General features: G+C 38.8%; 1 pseudogene; it reads left to right on the forward strand.

Annotated features, from left to right (window-relative positions):
• The first annotated feature begins 4473 nt into the window (after window positions 1-4473).
• Window positions 4474-7074, forward strand: LOC141409451 (E3 ubiquitin-protein ligase UHRF2 pseudogene; annotated as a pseudogene).
• Window positions 7075-13669: the final 6595 nt, after the last annotated feature.

The raw sequence follows: 13669 nt of genomic DNA on the forward strand, positions 1-13669 counted from the left end.
AAGCTGGCTAGCTATATGCAGAAAACTGAAACTGGATCCCTTCCTTACACTTTATACAAAAATTAACTCAAGATAGATTAAAGACTTAAATGGAAGACCTAAAACCAAAAAAACCCAAAAGAAAACCTAGGCAATACCATTAGAACAAAGGCATGGACAAAGACTTCATGACTAAAACACCAAAAGCAATGGTGATAAAAACCAAAATTGACAAATACAGTCTAATAAAACTAAAGAGCTTCTGTACAGCAAAAGAATCTAGGATCAGAGTGAACAGGAAACCTACAGAATAGGAGAAAATTTTTGCAACCTATCCATCTGACAAAGAGCTAATATCCAGAATCTACAAAGAACTTAAACAAATTTAGTAGAAAAAAAACAAACAACCCCATCAAAAAGTTGGCAAAAGATATTAACAGACACTTCTTAAAAGAAGACATTTATGCAGCCAACAAACATATGAAAAAAAGCTCATCATCACTGTTCATTAGAGAAATGCAAATAAAAAACCACAATGAGATACCACCTCACACCAGTTAGAATGGCGATCATTAAAAAGTCAGGAAACAACAGATGCTGTGGAGAGGATGTGGAGAAATAGGAATGCTTTTACACTGCTTTTGGGAGTGTAAATTAGTTCAACCATTGTTGAAGACAGTGTGGTGATTCCTCAAGGATCAAGAACCAGAAATACCATTTGACCCAGCAACCCCATTACTGGGTACATACCCAAAGGATTATAAATCATTCTACAATAAAGACACATGCACATGTATGTTTATTGCAGCACTGTTCACAAGAGCAAAGACTTGGAACCAAACCAAATGCCCATCAATGATGGACTGGATAAAGAAAATGTGGCATGTATACACCATGGAACACTATGCAGACATGAAAAATGGTGAGTTCGTGTACTTTGCAGGGACATGGATGAAGCTGGAAACCATCATTCTCAGCAAACTAACACAGGAACAGAAAACCAAACACCTCATGTTCTCACTCATAAATGGGAGTTGAACAATGAGAACACATGGACACAGGGAGGGGAACATCACACACCACGGCCTGTCAGGGGGTGAGGGGCTAGGGGTGGGATAGCATTAGGAGAAATACGTACATAATGGGTTGATAGGTGCAGCAAACCACCATGATACCCATGTAACAAACCTGCACGTCCTGCACATATATCCTGGAACTTAATGTATAATTTTAAAAATAAAAGAAAAGAATGGTAACATGCAAAAGAAAACACTCAAAGATAAAAAAATTCACTGGAAAGTGTAAATACTAGATGTAGACTGAGACAATAAAAAGTCAAAATGTGATAAGGATGAAGTTAGAGTACAGTGTTTTTTTTAGTTTTCCTTTGTTTGCTTCTTTCTATTCTTTTGTCTGTAATTAAAATTAAGTTCTCATCTGTTTAGAATAACTTGCTACATCCATAAGACATTTTTTAAATACCATGTTAACCACAAAGCAGAAACTTGCTTTAGATACACCAAAAAATAAAAAGGAAATAATTAAAACATACCACCCAGTAAAATAATTTTTCCTGAAAGGGAAACAGTAAGAAAGAGAGAGTTACAATACAACCAGAAAACAAGGAACAAGATGGTATTAGTAGGACTTTACATATCAAAAATAACTTTGGATGTAAATGGACTAAATTCTCCAATAAAAGACAGAGTGGCTAAACAGCTAGAGAAACAAGACTCAATGATATACTGCTTATAGGAAACTCATTTCACCTAAAAAGATACATAAAGATTGAAAATGAAGCGATGGAAACAGATATTCCATGTATATGGAAACCAAAAAGGAACATGACTAGCTGTACTTAGATAAAAGAGACTTCAAGTCAAAAACTATAAATAGAAACCAAGAAGGTTAAATGATAAATAAATCAATTCAACAAGAGGATATATCAATTGTAAATATATATACACCTAACACTGGAGCACCCAATTATATAAGACAAACAATGAATTTAAAGGGAGAAATACAACAAAATAATAATAGGAGACATCAATAGCCCAATCTCAGTAACGGACGGTTCGTCCAGCGGGTAAATAAACAAAGAAACATCAAAGTAAACATTCTCTTGAGACAAATGAAAACGGAAACACAACATAGCAAAATCTATGGAATATAGCAAAAGCAGTAGTACTAAAAGGGAAGTTTAGAGAAATAAATGCCTACATCAAAAGAGTGAAGAGATTTCAAATAAAAAACCTAACAATGCACCTAAAGAACTAGAAAAGCAAGGATAAACTAAACTCAAAATTAGTAGAAGACATGATAAAGATCAGAGCAGAAATAAGTTAAATTGATACTAAAATAAAACAAAAAAAATGAAACTAAAAGTTGGCTTTTTGAAAAAATAAACACAAATGACAAACATTCAGAAGGGCTAACCAGAACTTTACTGTTCTAAGAATACCTCTAACTGGGACTTGTATGTTCCTTACGTTATTTGGTCACCAAAAAGAGGTAGGCAGAGCTAATAATATTGACTCCATCATGCTGACAAGGAAACCATGATTTAGAGGAATCAAGGGGCCTTTAAAAGAAATCACAGATGTTTTTCCAAGATGGCAGATTAGAGGCTTTTAGCATGCTTTAGCCACTTGGAAATAGTAAAATAGTGCATGAAGATAAACTCCGTGCGCTTTAATTCAAGAAGGAAAATAGGAATCTACCAGAACTGTGAAGGACACGCAAGACCCAAGAGACGAGAACATGGGCAAACAGCCTCCATGATGGTGCCCAGCTGATAAAAGTGAGTGAAACCCGAGTATGTGAAAGTGGAAGAGAGCTGCTCTCTGTGACTCACCTTTCCGGTAGGGACCTGAGCAACCCAGGCCTACTGAGCATACTATTTCTCCCAAGCCCTGGTGCTAACTTGGAGACAGGCTTGGAGATGTTGTGAGAGAAAGACACCAGGAAAAACTGCCAACATTTTCTTAGACCCTGTACTAAGAAAAGGATGCCATTTTTAATCTGGATACATACAAAGTCATCCATTCTTTGGTGATGCAGCTGCATGGTCATGCAGGCCTTTTAATCTCAGGCCAGAGATTGGAACACCTGCTCTGGAGTGGTGTACAGGCCTCCAAAGCCAGAACTGAGGAAAGTGCCTCAGCAGTAGGCACTGGAAGGGTGCTCTTCCCTGTGGCAGCCTTAGGGGAGGAGGAGAGCTGCTACAGCTGTGGTTTCCCCTGGGCAATAAGTCTTGCAGCTAGGCCCAGGCTGGCAACCTAGAACTGGTCTGTATGTGCTACTGCTGGGTGCCCCAGCCTACTCCTCTGAGATTATGGTACAACAGGGCCCTCTCTGCCCCACCCTCAGGAAGAAATCCAGGTATTTGGAGCACTGACTTGCCTGGATCAGCAGCCTGAGTTGTCCCACCCTTTATGGACATAGACATAGATTGTGGTGCAGTAGGGCCCTCTAGGCTCCATACACAGGCAGATCTCCAGGTATTTGGAGAATCTCCTTGTCTGGATCAGCAGCTTCAGCTGCCACACTCTTCTTGTGCATAGATTATGGTACAGCGGAATCCTCTAAATCCACACATAGGCAGATCTCCAGGCATTTGGAGCACCTGCTCACCTGGACTAGCAGCCTGAGTTGCTCCACACTTCCTGTGCAGAGATCATGGTATGGGGGGCTCTCTCCAATTCACACCCAGGCAGATCTCCAGGCATCTGGTGCAGCAGCCTGAGCTACCCTATTCTTCCTGGGCATAAATCATGGTGAAGTAGGACTCTCTCCATTCCACACACAGGTAGATCTCTAGGCATTCAGAGCGCCTGCTCACCTGGATCAGCATCCTGACCCGCCCCACACTTTCTGTGCAGAGATCCTGGTGCAGGGACGCCCCCCTCTGCTCCAGGCCAAGGTATATCTCCAGGCATTCAAGGCATCTTCTTGTCCATATTGGTAGTCTGAGTTGCCCCACCCTTTCTGTGCAGAGATCCAGGTGCAGGGAGGCCCTCTCCCCTCCACCCCCAGGCAGATATCCAGGAATCTGAAGTACCCACACTTCTGGATTAAGAATTTAGGTCAGCACTCATCCTCATCCAGAGAACTTGGGTCTAAGGTTTCCCAGCTCCACACCCAGGCACAGCTCTGAGTGCTTGGTGGCCACCCACTAGATTCTCCCTCAGTACTGGTGCTTCTGCCTTCCCTTGGGGGACCTTTGGGCAGACCTGCCCAGTCAAGCCCCACCTATATTGGCCCCCATCCCCCTGGGGCTGAGCAGAGAACTTAGATCACTGAGCACTCCATGAATCAGCCCATTGCCTGAGGCAACAGAGAGTGGTTCCGGTTATCTCTCAGCTCGGTGGCCTTGCACGAGGACTGAGAGTTGCCACCTCCTGTTGGGTTCGGCGTCATTCCGGGTCGGTCCAGTGTGTGCGCTCACCCGCCTGTCGCAGAGGGCCGAAGCCACAGGCTAAGCGGCGTGGACGGGGCGGGGTGTGGCGCCTTGAGAGCAGGGGGAGACAAATGGGACCGGCTCCTCTCCCAGTGCCAAGATGTGGATCCAGGTTCGCATCGTCGACGGCTCCAAGACGTGCACCTTTGAGAACATGTCTCACAAAGCGACGATTGAGGAGCAGCACGAGCAGATGTGGGTGCTGTTCGACATGCAGCCCGAGTGCCAGCACCTCTTCTACAGGGGTAAGCAGTTTGAAAATGGATATACCTTATTTGACTAGGATGTTGGACTGAATGATATAATTCAGCTGCTAGTTATCCAGACCCTAATCATCTTCCTGGAACATCTATGCAGATTGAGGTTAAACCCTGTTCTGATAGTCCACCTAAAGCCAAGAAAGCTCCAAGGGTGGGACCTTCCAGTCAGCCATCTACAACAGCTCATGCCCATCTTATTGATCCTAGCTTCGAACTATATAAAGTAAATGAATTGGTGGATACCAGAGATGTCGGCCTTGGTGCTTGGTTTGAAGCACACATACATAGCATTACTAGAGTTTCTGATGGACAGTCACGTGGCAAAACTCCACTGAAGAATGGCAGTTCTTGTAAAAGAACTAATGGAAATATAAATCATAAATCAAAGAGACCATAAATAAATTGGACAATGTACTCTCTACATCTAATTCAGACTCTGTCGCTGCTGGTGAAGACGTTATTTGCCATATCCAGTATGATGAATACCCAGAAAGTGGTACTCCAGAAATGAATATCAAGGACCTTAGACCACGAGCTAGAACCATTTCAAAATGAAAGGAACTAAATGTTGGTGATGTGGTTATGGTTAATTATAACACAGAAAGTCCTAGACAAAGAGGATTCTGGTTTGATGCAGAAATTACCACATTGAAGGCAATCTCTAGGACCAAAAAAGAACTTTGTGTGAAAATTTTCCTAGGTGGGGAGGGGAGGGTTCTGAAGGAACATTAAATGAGTGCAAGATAGTATCTGTAGATGAAATCTTCAAGATTGAGAAACCTGGAGCCCATCCTCTTTTGTTTGCGGATGTAAAGTTTTTAAGGAGAAATAACCCTGACTGTGACCTATGTTCTGGAGACCCAGATAAGAAATGCCATTCTTGCTTCTTTCTTGTATGTGGGAAACATGAACCCAACATGCAGTTTCTATGTGATGAATGTAATGTGGCTTATCACATTTACTGCTTGAATACACCTTTGGATAAGATCCCAGAAGAGGAATACTGGTATTGTTCTTCCTGTAACTGATTCCAGTTAAGTTGTAAAGGCTGGTGAAAGACTCAAGATGTGCGAAAAGAAAGCAAAGATGCCATCCGCTGGTACTGAAAGCCAGAGAGACTGGTGCAGGAGAATGACTTGTGTAGATCATATGAGAGAATGTACTATCGTCTCTTCTAATCCTTATAGACCTATTCCTGTTGGATCAACTTGGAGATTTAGAGTTCAAGTGAGTGAAGTAGGTGTTCACAGACCCCATGTTGGTGGACTTCATGGTCGAAGTAATGATGGGGCTTATTCTCTTGTCTTGGCTGGTGGATTTGCAGATAAAGTCGACTGAGGTGATGAGTTCTTGTACACTGGAAGTGGTGGTAAAAAGCTTGTTGGTAATAAAAGAATTGGCACACCTTCAGATGATCAAACATTAACAAACACGAACAGGGCATTGGCCCTAAACTGTGATGCTCCATTGGGTGATAGAATTGGAGCAGAGTCTTGGAATTTGAGAGCTGGCAAGCCAGTCAGAGTGATATGCAGTTTTAAAGGGAGGAAGATCAGCAAATAAACTCCCGAAGAAGGCAACAGATATGATGGCATTTATAAGGTAGTGAAATACTGGCCAGAGATTTCATCAAGTGATGAATTCTTGATTTGGCACTATCTTTTAAGAAGAGATGATGTTGAACCTGCTCCTTGGACCTCTGAAGGAATAGAATGGTTAAGGAGATGATGTCTACATTTACAGTATCCAGCAGGTTACCCTTCAGATAAAGAAAGGAAGAAGACTAAAGGAGAGTCAAAGAAGCAGGCCAGTGGAACCACAAAAAGGCTGATTTCAGATGTCTAAGTGCCTCCAAAGTATACAAAGCATCAGATTCTGCAGAAGCAATTGAGACTTTTCAACTAACTCCTCAACAGCAACATCTCATTAGAGAAGACTGTCAAAACCAGAAGCTGTAGGATGAAATGCTTGCATATCTTGTGGAAGGACCAAATTTTCTAAAAAAAATTGGAACGTTCTTTTATGTGTGTTTGCTGCCAGAAGCTAGTTTAGCAGCCTGTGACAACGGAGTGCTTCCACAATGTCTGTAAAGATTGCCTACAGTGCTCCTTTAAGGCACAGGTTTTCTCCTGCCCTGCTTACTGGAATGATCTTGGCCAGAATTACATCATAATTCCCCATGAGATTCTGCAGACTCTACTAGACCTTTTCTTCCCTGGCTACAGCAAAGGATGATGATCTGTCTGCTTTCACTATGTTGTTCATGGTGGGTTTTTGCACAATAAAGAATCTAAAATGGGTGGGGAGGGTGGAATGGTGGACAGTATCTCTCATGTTCTGAAGCAGCTATTTCTCTTTCCCACAGCCATCATCTTGTGTGTGTAGTAAGAGGCCCATTTCTCAACTGTCTTTTAAATATCTAAAGGTAGTTCCTGTAACAACTAGTTTTTTGGTTTTGTTTTGTTTTTTTTTTAATTTTATTTATTTATTTATTTTTGAGACGGAGTCTTGCTCTGTCGCCCAGGCTGGAGTGCAGTGGCGGGATCTCAGCTCACAGCAAGCTCCACCTCGCGGGTTCACGCCAATCTCCTGCCTCAGCCTCCCAAATAGCTGGGACTACAGGCGCCCGCCATCACAGCCGGCTAATTTTTTTTTTTGTATTTTTAGTAGAGACGGGGTTTCACCGTGTTAGCCAGGATGATCTCAATCTCCTGACCTCGTGATCCACCCGCTTGGCCTCCCAAACTGCTGGGATTACAGGCATGAGCCACCACGCCCAGCCTCAACAACTAGTTTTAATGAATAAAAAGTCAAAGCCCCAGCTCTAGATGATATCCAAGTTATGATTTATTTTGCAACTACCTCAGGACAGAAAAGATTCATGGGGATTTTAAAAATCATTGAATAACCAGTTAAATGAAATTTTAGCAACACACTGCCTCCCAAATATTAATTGTGCCTGGTTCTTGTAATTTTATTTTACAGAAAAGTAAACGACACTTGAGATCCTTGCAATGAGCACAGCTTCTATAGTGTGCATATACTTTTTTTTAACGTCTCTTCTTCCATTACAATGTGTGTTTTGCAAGGACAGGTTAATTTTTTAGGCCACTTTGTGAACTCCGTTGTGCTTTTATCTGATGTTTTATGCAAGTTGACTACTAATGACTAATGAGAACAATAATGAATGCATTGTTGCTGCATTAACGTAATGTGGTGTGTTTTTGCACTTGAAAGGTATTCATATGCTCTAGTTGTAAATGTTCATGAAAATCCACTTCTGTACTAGTCGAATTGCTTTTAGTGTCTCCACAGTGGTTTTACATCTGCAGAGTTTTGAGGGCTGTGTTGACCTTTGAGAGGATTTGAAATTGCTTCATATTGTGATCCTGAATTTTATATTTACTATATTCCCTAAAGTATACCTTAGTAAATATTTTATTATCAGAAAAAAAAAAATGCTGGCACCATGGAAAATCTGAATGTATTGATGCAACCAAAGAACTTCACTAGCTCTTCAGCAATTATCCCTACCAAAATGGACACTCAGAAATGACAGATAAAGAATTCAAAGAATGGATTGCAAATAAGCTCAATGAGATCTAAGACAAAGTTGAAAATCAACACAAAGAAACTTCTAAAGCAGTCCAGAAAATGAAGGAAGAGATATATATCTCATAAAAAAAATCAATCTGATGCAAAGGCATAAGAATGATACAATGGACTTTGGGGACTTGGGGGGAAGGGTGGGAGAGGGGCAAGGGATAAAAGACTACAAATAGAGTGTGTTGTATACTGCTTGGGAGATGAGTGCACCAAAATCTCACAAAGCACCACTAAAGAATTTACACATGTAACCAAATACCACCTGTACCCCAATAACCTATGGAGAAACTAAAAAAAATCTCAAATCAATTATCTGACATCAAAATGTTAGTTAAACTGAAACTCTAGTTTTGGAAAACTAACCTCTAGTTTCTAGAGGAACTAGAAAACCAAGAACAAACTAACTCCAAAGCTAGCAGAAGAAACGAAATAACTAAAATCAGAGCAGAATTGAAGGAAATTGAGATCCAAAAATTCATACAAAAGATCAACAAAACCAAAAGTTTCCTCTTTAAAAGGATAAATACCATTAGTTAGACTAACAAAGGAAAAAGAGAGGAGATTCAAATAAGCACAATCAGAAATGAAAAAGCTAGCATTACAACCTACTCCACAGAAACATAAAAGATACTCAGAAACTACTATGAACACCTCTATGCACACAACCTAGAAAACCTAGAGGAAATAAATAAATTCCTGAAAACACAAAATCTCCCAAGATTGAATCAGGAAGAAATTGAAATGCTGAACAGACCAATATCAAGTTCTCAAATTGAATCAGTAATAAAAAAACCTACTAACCAAAAAAAGCCCTGAACCAGATGGACTCACAGCCAAATTCCACCAGACATACAGAGAAGAGCTGGTACCAATTCTACTGAAACTATTTCAAAATAAAGAATAGGAAGGACCCTTCCTTAACTAATTCTCTGAAGACAGCATTACCCTGAAACTGAAACCTGGCAAAGACACAATGAAAAAAAGAAAACTACAGGCCAATATCCCTGGATGAATATAAACATAGAAATCCTTAGCAAAATGCTTGCAAATCAAATCCAACAGCATGGCAAAAAGCGAATTCATTATGATCAAGTAGGATTCATTCATTGGATGAAAGATTGGTTTGAGATATGCAAATCAATAAACATGATATTTGCATCAATAGAATTACAGACAAAAGCACATGATCATATAAACAGAAACAGAAAAAGCATTTGATAATATTCTACATCCCTTCATGATAAAAACATGCAGCAAACTAGGCATGGAAGAAACATACCTCAACATAATAAAGGCATATATGACAAGTCCACAGCTATCATTATACCAAATGGGGAAAAGCTGAAAGTCTTTTTTCTAAAAATTGGAATTAGATAAGGGTGCACACTTTCAGCACTCCTATTCAACACAGTGCTGGAAGTCCTAGCCAAAGTAATCAGACAAGAGAAAGAAAGAAAAGTCATACAAATTGGAAAAGAGGAAGTCAAATTATCCATCTTTGCAGATTACATGGTCTTATATTTATACAAATTTAAAGGCTCCACCAAAAACTCTTAGATCTGATAATAAGTATAGTAACATTTCTAGATACAAAAATCAACCTCATAGGTCAGTAGCATTTTGACACACCAATAACAATCTAGTTGAAAAAAAAAAATCAAGAAAACAACTCGACTTGCAATAGATGAAAAAAATACCTACGAATAAATTTAACCAAGAAGATGAATGACCTCTACAAGACAAACTAAAAAACACTGGTAAAAGAAATTAAACAGGAAACAAATGGAAAGATATCCTATGCTCATGAATCAAAAAGTAATTATAGATTCAGTGCAATCCCTATCAAAATACCAGTGACATTTTTTTCACAGAAATAGAGAAAAAGAATTCTAAAATTTGTATGAAACCAAAAAAGATCTCAAATGGCCAAAGCAATCCTGAATTAAAAGAACAAAGTTGGAGGCATCATGCTACTGGACTTAAAATATATTACAAGGCTATATTAACCAAAACAGCATGGTATTGGTATAAAAACAAACACATCTACCAATGAAACAAAAAAGAGAACCCAGAAATAAACACATATATTTACAGCCAACTGATTTTTGTCAAAGGTGTCAAGTAAATAACACTCTCTTCAATAAGTGATGCTGAAGAAACTAAATATCCACAGCAAAAGAATGAAACTAAACTACTCTCTCTCATCATATACAAAAATCAACTCGAAATGGATTAAAGACTTAAATGAAAGACCCCAAACTATAGAAATACTAGAAGAAAACCTAGAAGAAACACTTCAGATATTTGTCTAGGCAAAGATTTTATTACTAAGACCTCAAAAGCACAGGCAACAAAAATAAAAATAGACAAATGGGACTATATTAAACTAAGAAAACTTCAGTACAGCAAAGTAAACAATCAACAGAGTGAACAGACAACCTGTTGAATGGAAGAAAATATTTGCAAACTACTCATCTGACAAGGGGCTAACATTCAAAGTACAAAAGGAACCTAAATAACTCAACAGCAAACAAAACAAAACAAAAACAAATAATCCCATTAAGAAGTGGGCAAAGGATTTTGACATTTCTTGAAAGAAGACATACAGATGGCCAACAGGTATATGAAAAAAAAATGCTCAACATCAATAATCATCAGGAACATGCAAATCAAAACCATAATAAGATATCATCTCACTTTAATGAGAATAGCTATTATCAAGGCTGGGAGTGGTGGCTCACGCCTGTAATCCCAGCACTTTGGGAGGCCGAGGTGGGCGGATCATCTGAGGTTGGGACTTCGAGACCAGCCTGACCAACATGGAGAAACCCGGTCTCTACTAAAACTACAACAAATTAGCCGGGCGTGGTGGTATATGCCTGTAATCCCAGCTACTCGGGAGGCTGAGGCAAGAGAATTGCTTGAACCTGGGAGGCGGAGGTTGCAGTGAGCCAAGATCACACCATTGCACTCCAGTCTGGGCAACAAGAATGAAACTCCATCTCAAAAAAAAAAAAAAAAGCTATTATCGGAAAGACAAAAATTAGCAATGCTGGCAAGGATAATGAATAAAGGGAACTCTTATACACTGTTGGAAGGAGTGTAAAGTAGTGCAGCCTTTATGGAAAACAATATGCAGAGTTCTCAAAAAACTCAAACTACCATATGATACAGCAATCCAAGTATTGGGTATTTATCCAAAGGAAAGGAAATCAGTGTATCAAAGAAATATTTGTACTTCCATGTTTATTGTGGCACTACTCACAATAGCCAATGTATGGAATCAACCTATGTATTCATCAATGGATGAATGGATAAAGAAAATGTGGTACATATACACAGTGAAATATTATTCATCCCTCTAAAAGAATAAAATTATTATTTTCAGCATCTTGGAATAAGAGGTCACTATATTGAGTGAAATAAACTAGGCACAGAAAGACAAATAGCATATGTTCTCATTCATATGTAGGAGCTAAAAAAAAAAAAACAAAAGGATCACTTGGAGGTAGAGAGTTGATTGATGGCTTCCAGAGTCAGGCAAGCATAGAGGGAGGGAGCAGTGAAGAAAGGTTGGTTAATAAGTACAAAAATACAATTAAATAGAAGAAATAAGATACAGCATTCTATAGTACAGTAGGGTGACTCTAGTTAACAATAATTTGTTGTATAGTCCAAAATAGCTAGAAAAGAAGAATTAGAATATTCTCAACCGTAAAAAAAAGATAAATATTTGAGGCAATGGATATACCAATCACCCTGATTTAATCATTACACACTTTTGCATGTATCAAAATATCACATGTACCTCCAAAATATTACAACTATTATGTATCAATTAGAAAAAAGACAGCCAAATAGGAAAGGAAAGTAAAATTGCTCTGTTTGAAAATGTCAGGTCTTATATATGAAAACACTAAAGACTCCACCAAAAACTTTTAGAATTAATAACAAATTTAATACAGATACAGGATACAAAATCAACATTCAAAAATTAGAATTGCCTATACACTAACAACAAACTATCAGAAAAATAAATAAAACAATCCCACTTAAAATGGCATCAAAATCGGCCGGGCGCAGTGGCTCACGCCTGTAATTCCAGCACTTTGGGAGGCCTAGGTGGGTGGATCACGAGGTCAGGAGATCGAGACCATCCTGGCTAACACAGTGAAACCCCGTCTCTACTAAAAATACAAAAAATTAGCTGGGCGTGGTGGCGGGTGCCTGTGGTCCCAGCTACTCGGGAGGCTGAGGCAGGAGAATGGTGTGAACCCAGGAGGCAGAGCTTGCAGTGAGCTGAGATCCGGCCACTGCACTCCAGCCTGGGTGAGAGCTAGACTCCATCTCAAAAAAAAAAAAAAAAAAAAAGCATCAAAATCAATATTAAAAGGCTAAGAATAAATTTAATCAAGAAGGCAAACAATTTGCATAATGAAAAGCATAAAACATTCATTAATGAAAGAAATGGAAGAAGTCACAACATATCCCACGATCATGGATCAGAAAAATTAATATTGTTAAAATGTCCATACTACCCAAAGCAACCTGCAGATTAAATGCAACTGCAATCTCTATCAAAATATGAGTGACATTTTTTACAGAAATAGAAAAAACAATCTTAAAATGTATATGGAACTATAAAGATCCCAAACAACTAATGCATATTGAGAAAGAACAGCAAAGGTGGAGGCATCGCACTTACTGATTTTAAACTATTTTAAAAAGCTATAGAAATCCAAACAATGTAACACAGGCATAAATACAGATACCTACACCAATGCAACAAAATTGAAAGCCCAGAAATAGACTAACTATATCAGCTAATATCTGAGTTAAGTTTACATTTCCAAGAATACACAATAAGAAAAGGAAAGTCTCTTCAATAAACGGTTTAAGGAGAGCTGGATATACACATGCAAAAATAAAACAGGATCCCTATTTTACACTCCTCACAAAAATTAACTTGGAATGGATTAAAGGCTTAAACATAAGACTTAAAACTATGAAACTACTGGAATCAAACATGGGGGAAACCTTCATGGCATTAATTTTGGCAATAATTTTTTGGATACAACACCAAAAGCACAAGCAACAAGAACACAAATAAATGAGAATACATCAAACTTTAAAAGATTCTGCACAGCAAGAGAAACATTCAAAAAAATGAAAAGACTACTGACAGAGTAGAAGAGGATATTTTCAAACCTTATATCTAATAAGGGGTAAATATGCTCATAAGTAACTCCTACAACTCAATGGCAAAAAAAAAATCAATAATCTGATTTCTAAATGGTCAAATTACCTCAACAGTCATTTTCTAAGGAAGACATACAAATGGCCAACAGCTGTATGAAAAGGTGCT

This window comes from Macaca fascicularis, chromosome X, assembly GCF_037993035.2.
Source record: "Macaca fascicularis isolate 582-1 chromosome X, T2T-MFA8v1.1".
In the NCBI taxonomy this organism is placed as follows: domain Eukaryota; kingdom Metazoa; phylum Chordata; class Mammalia; order Primates; family Cercopithecidae; genus Macaca; species Macaca fascicularis.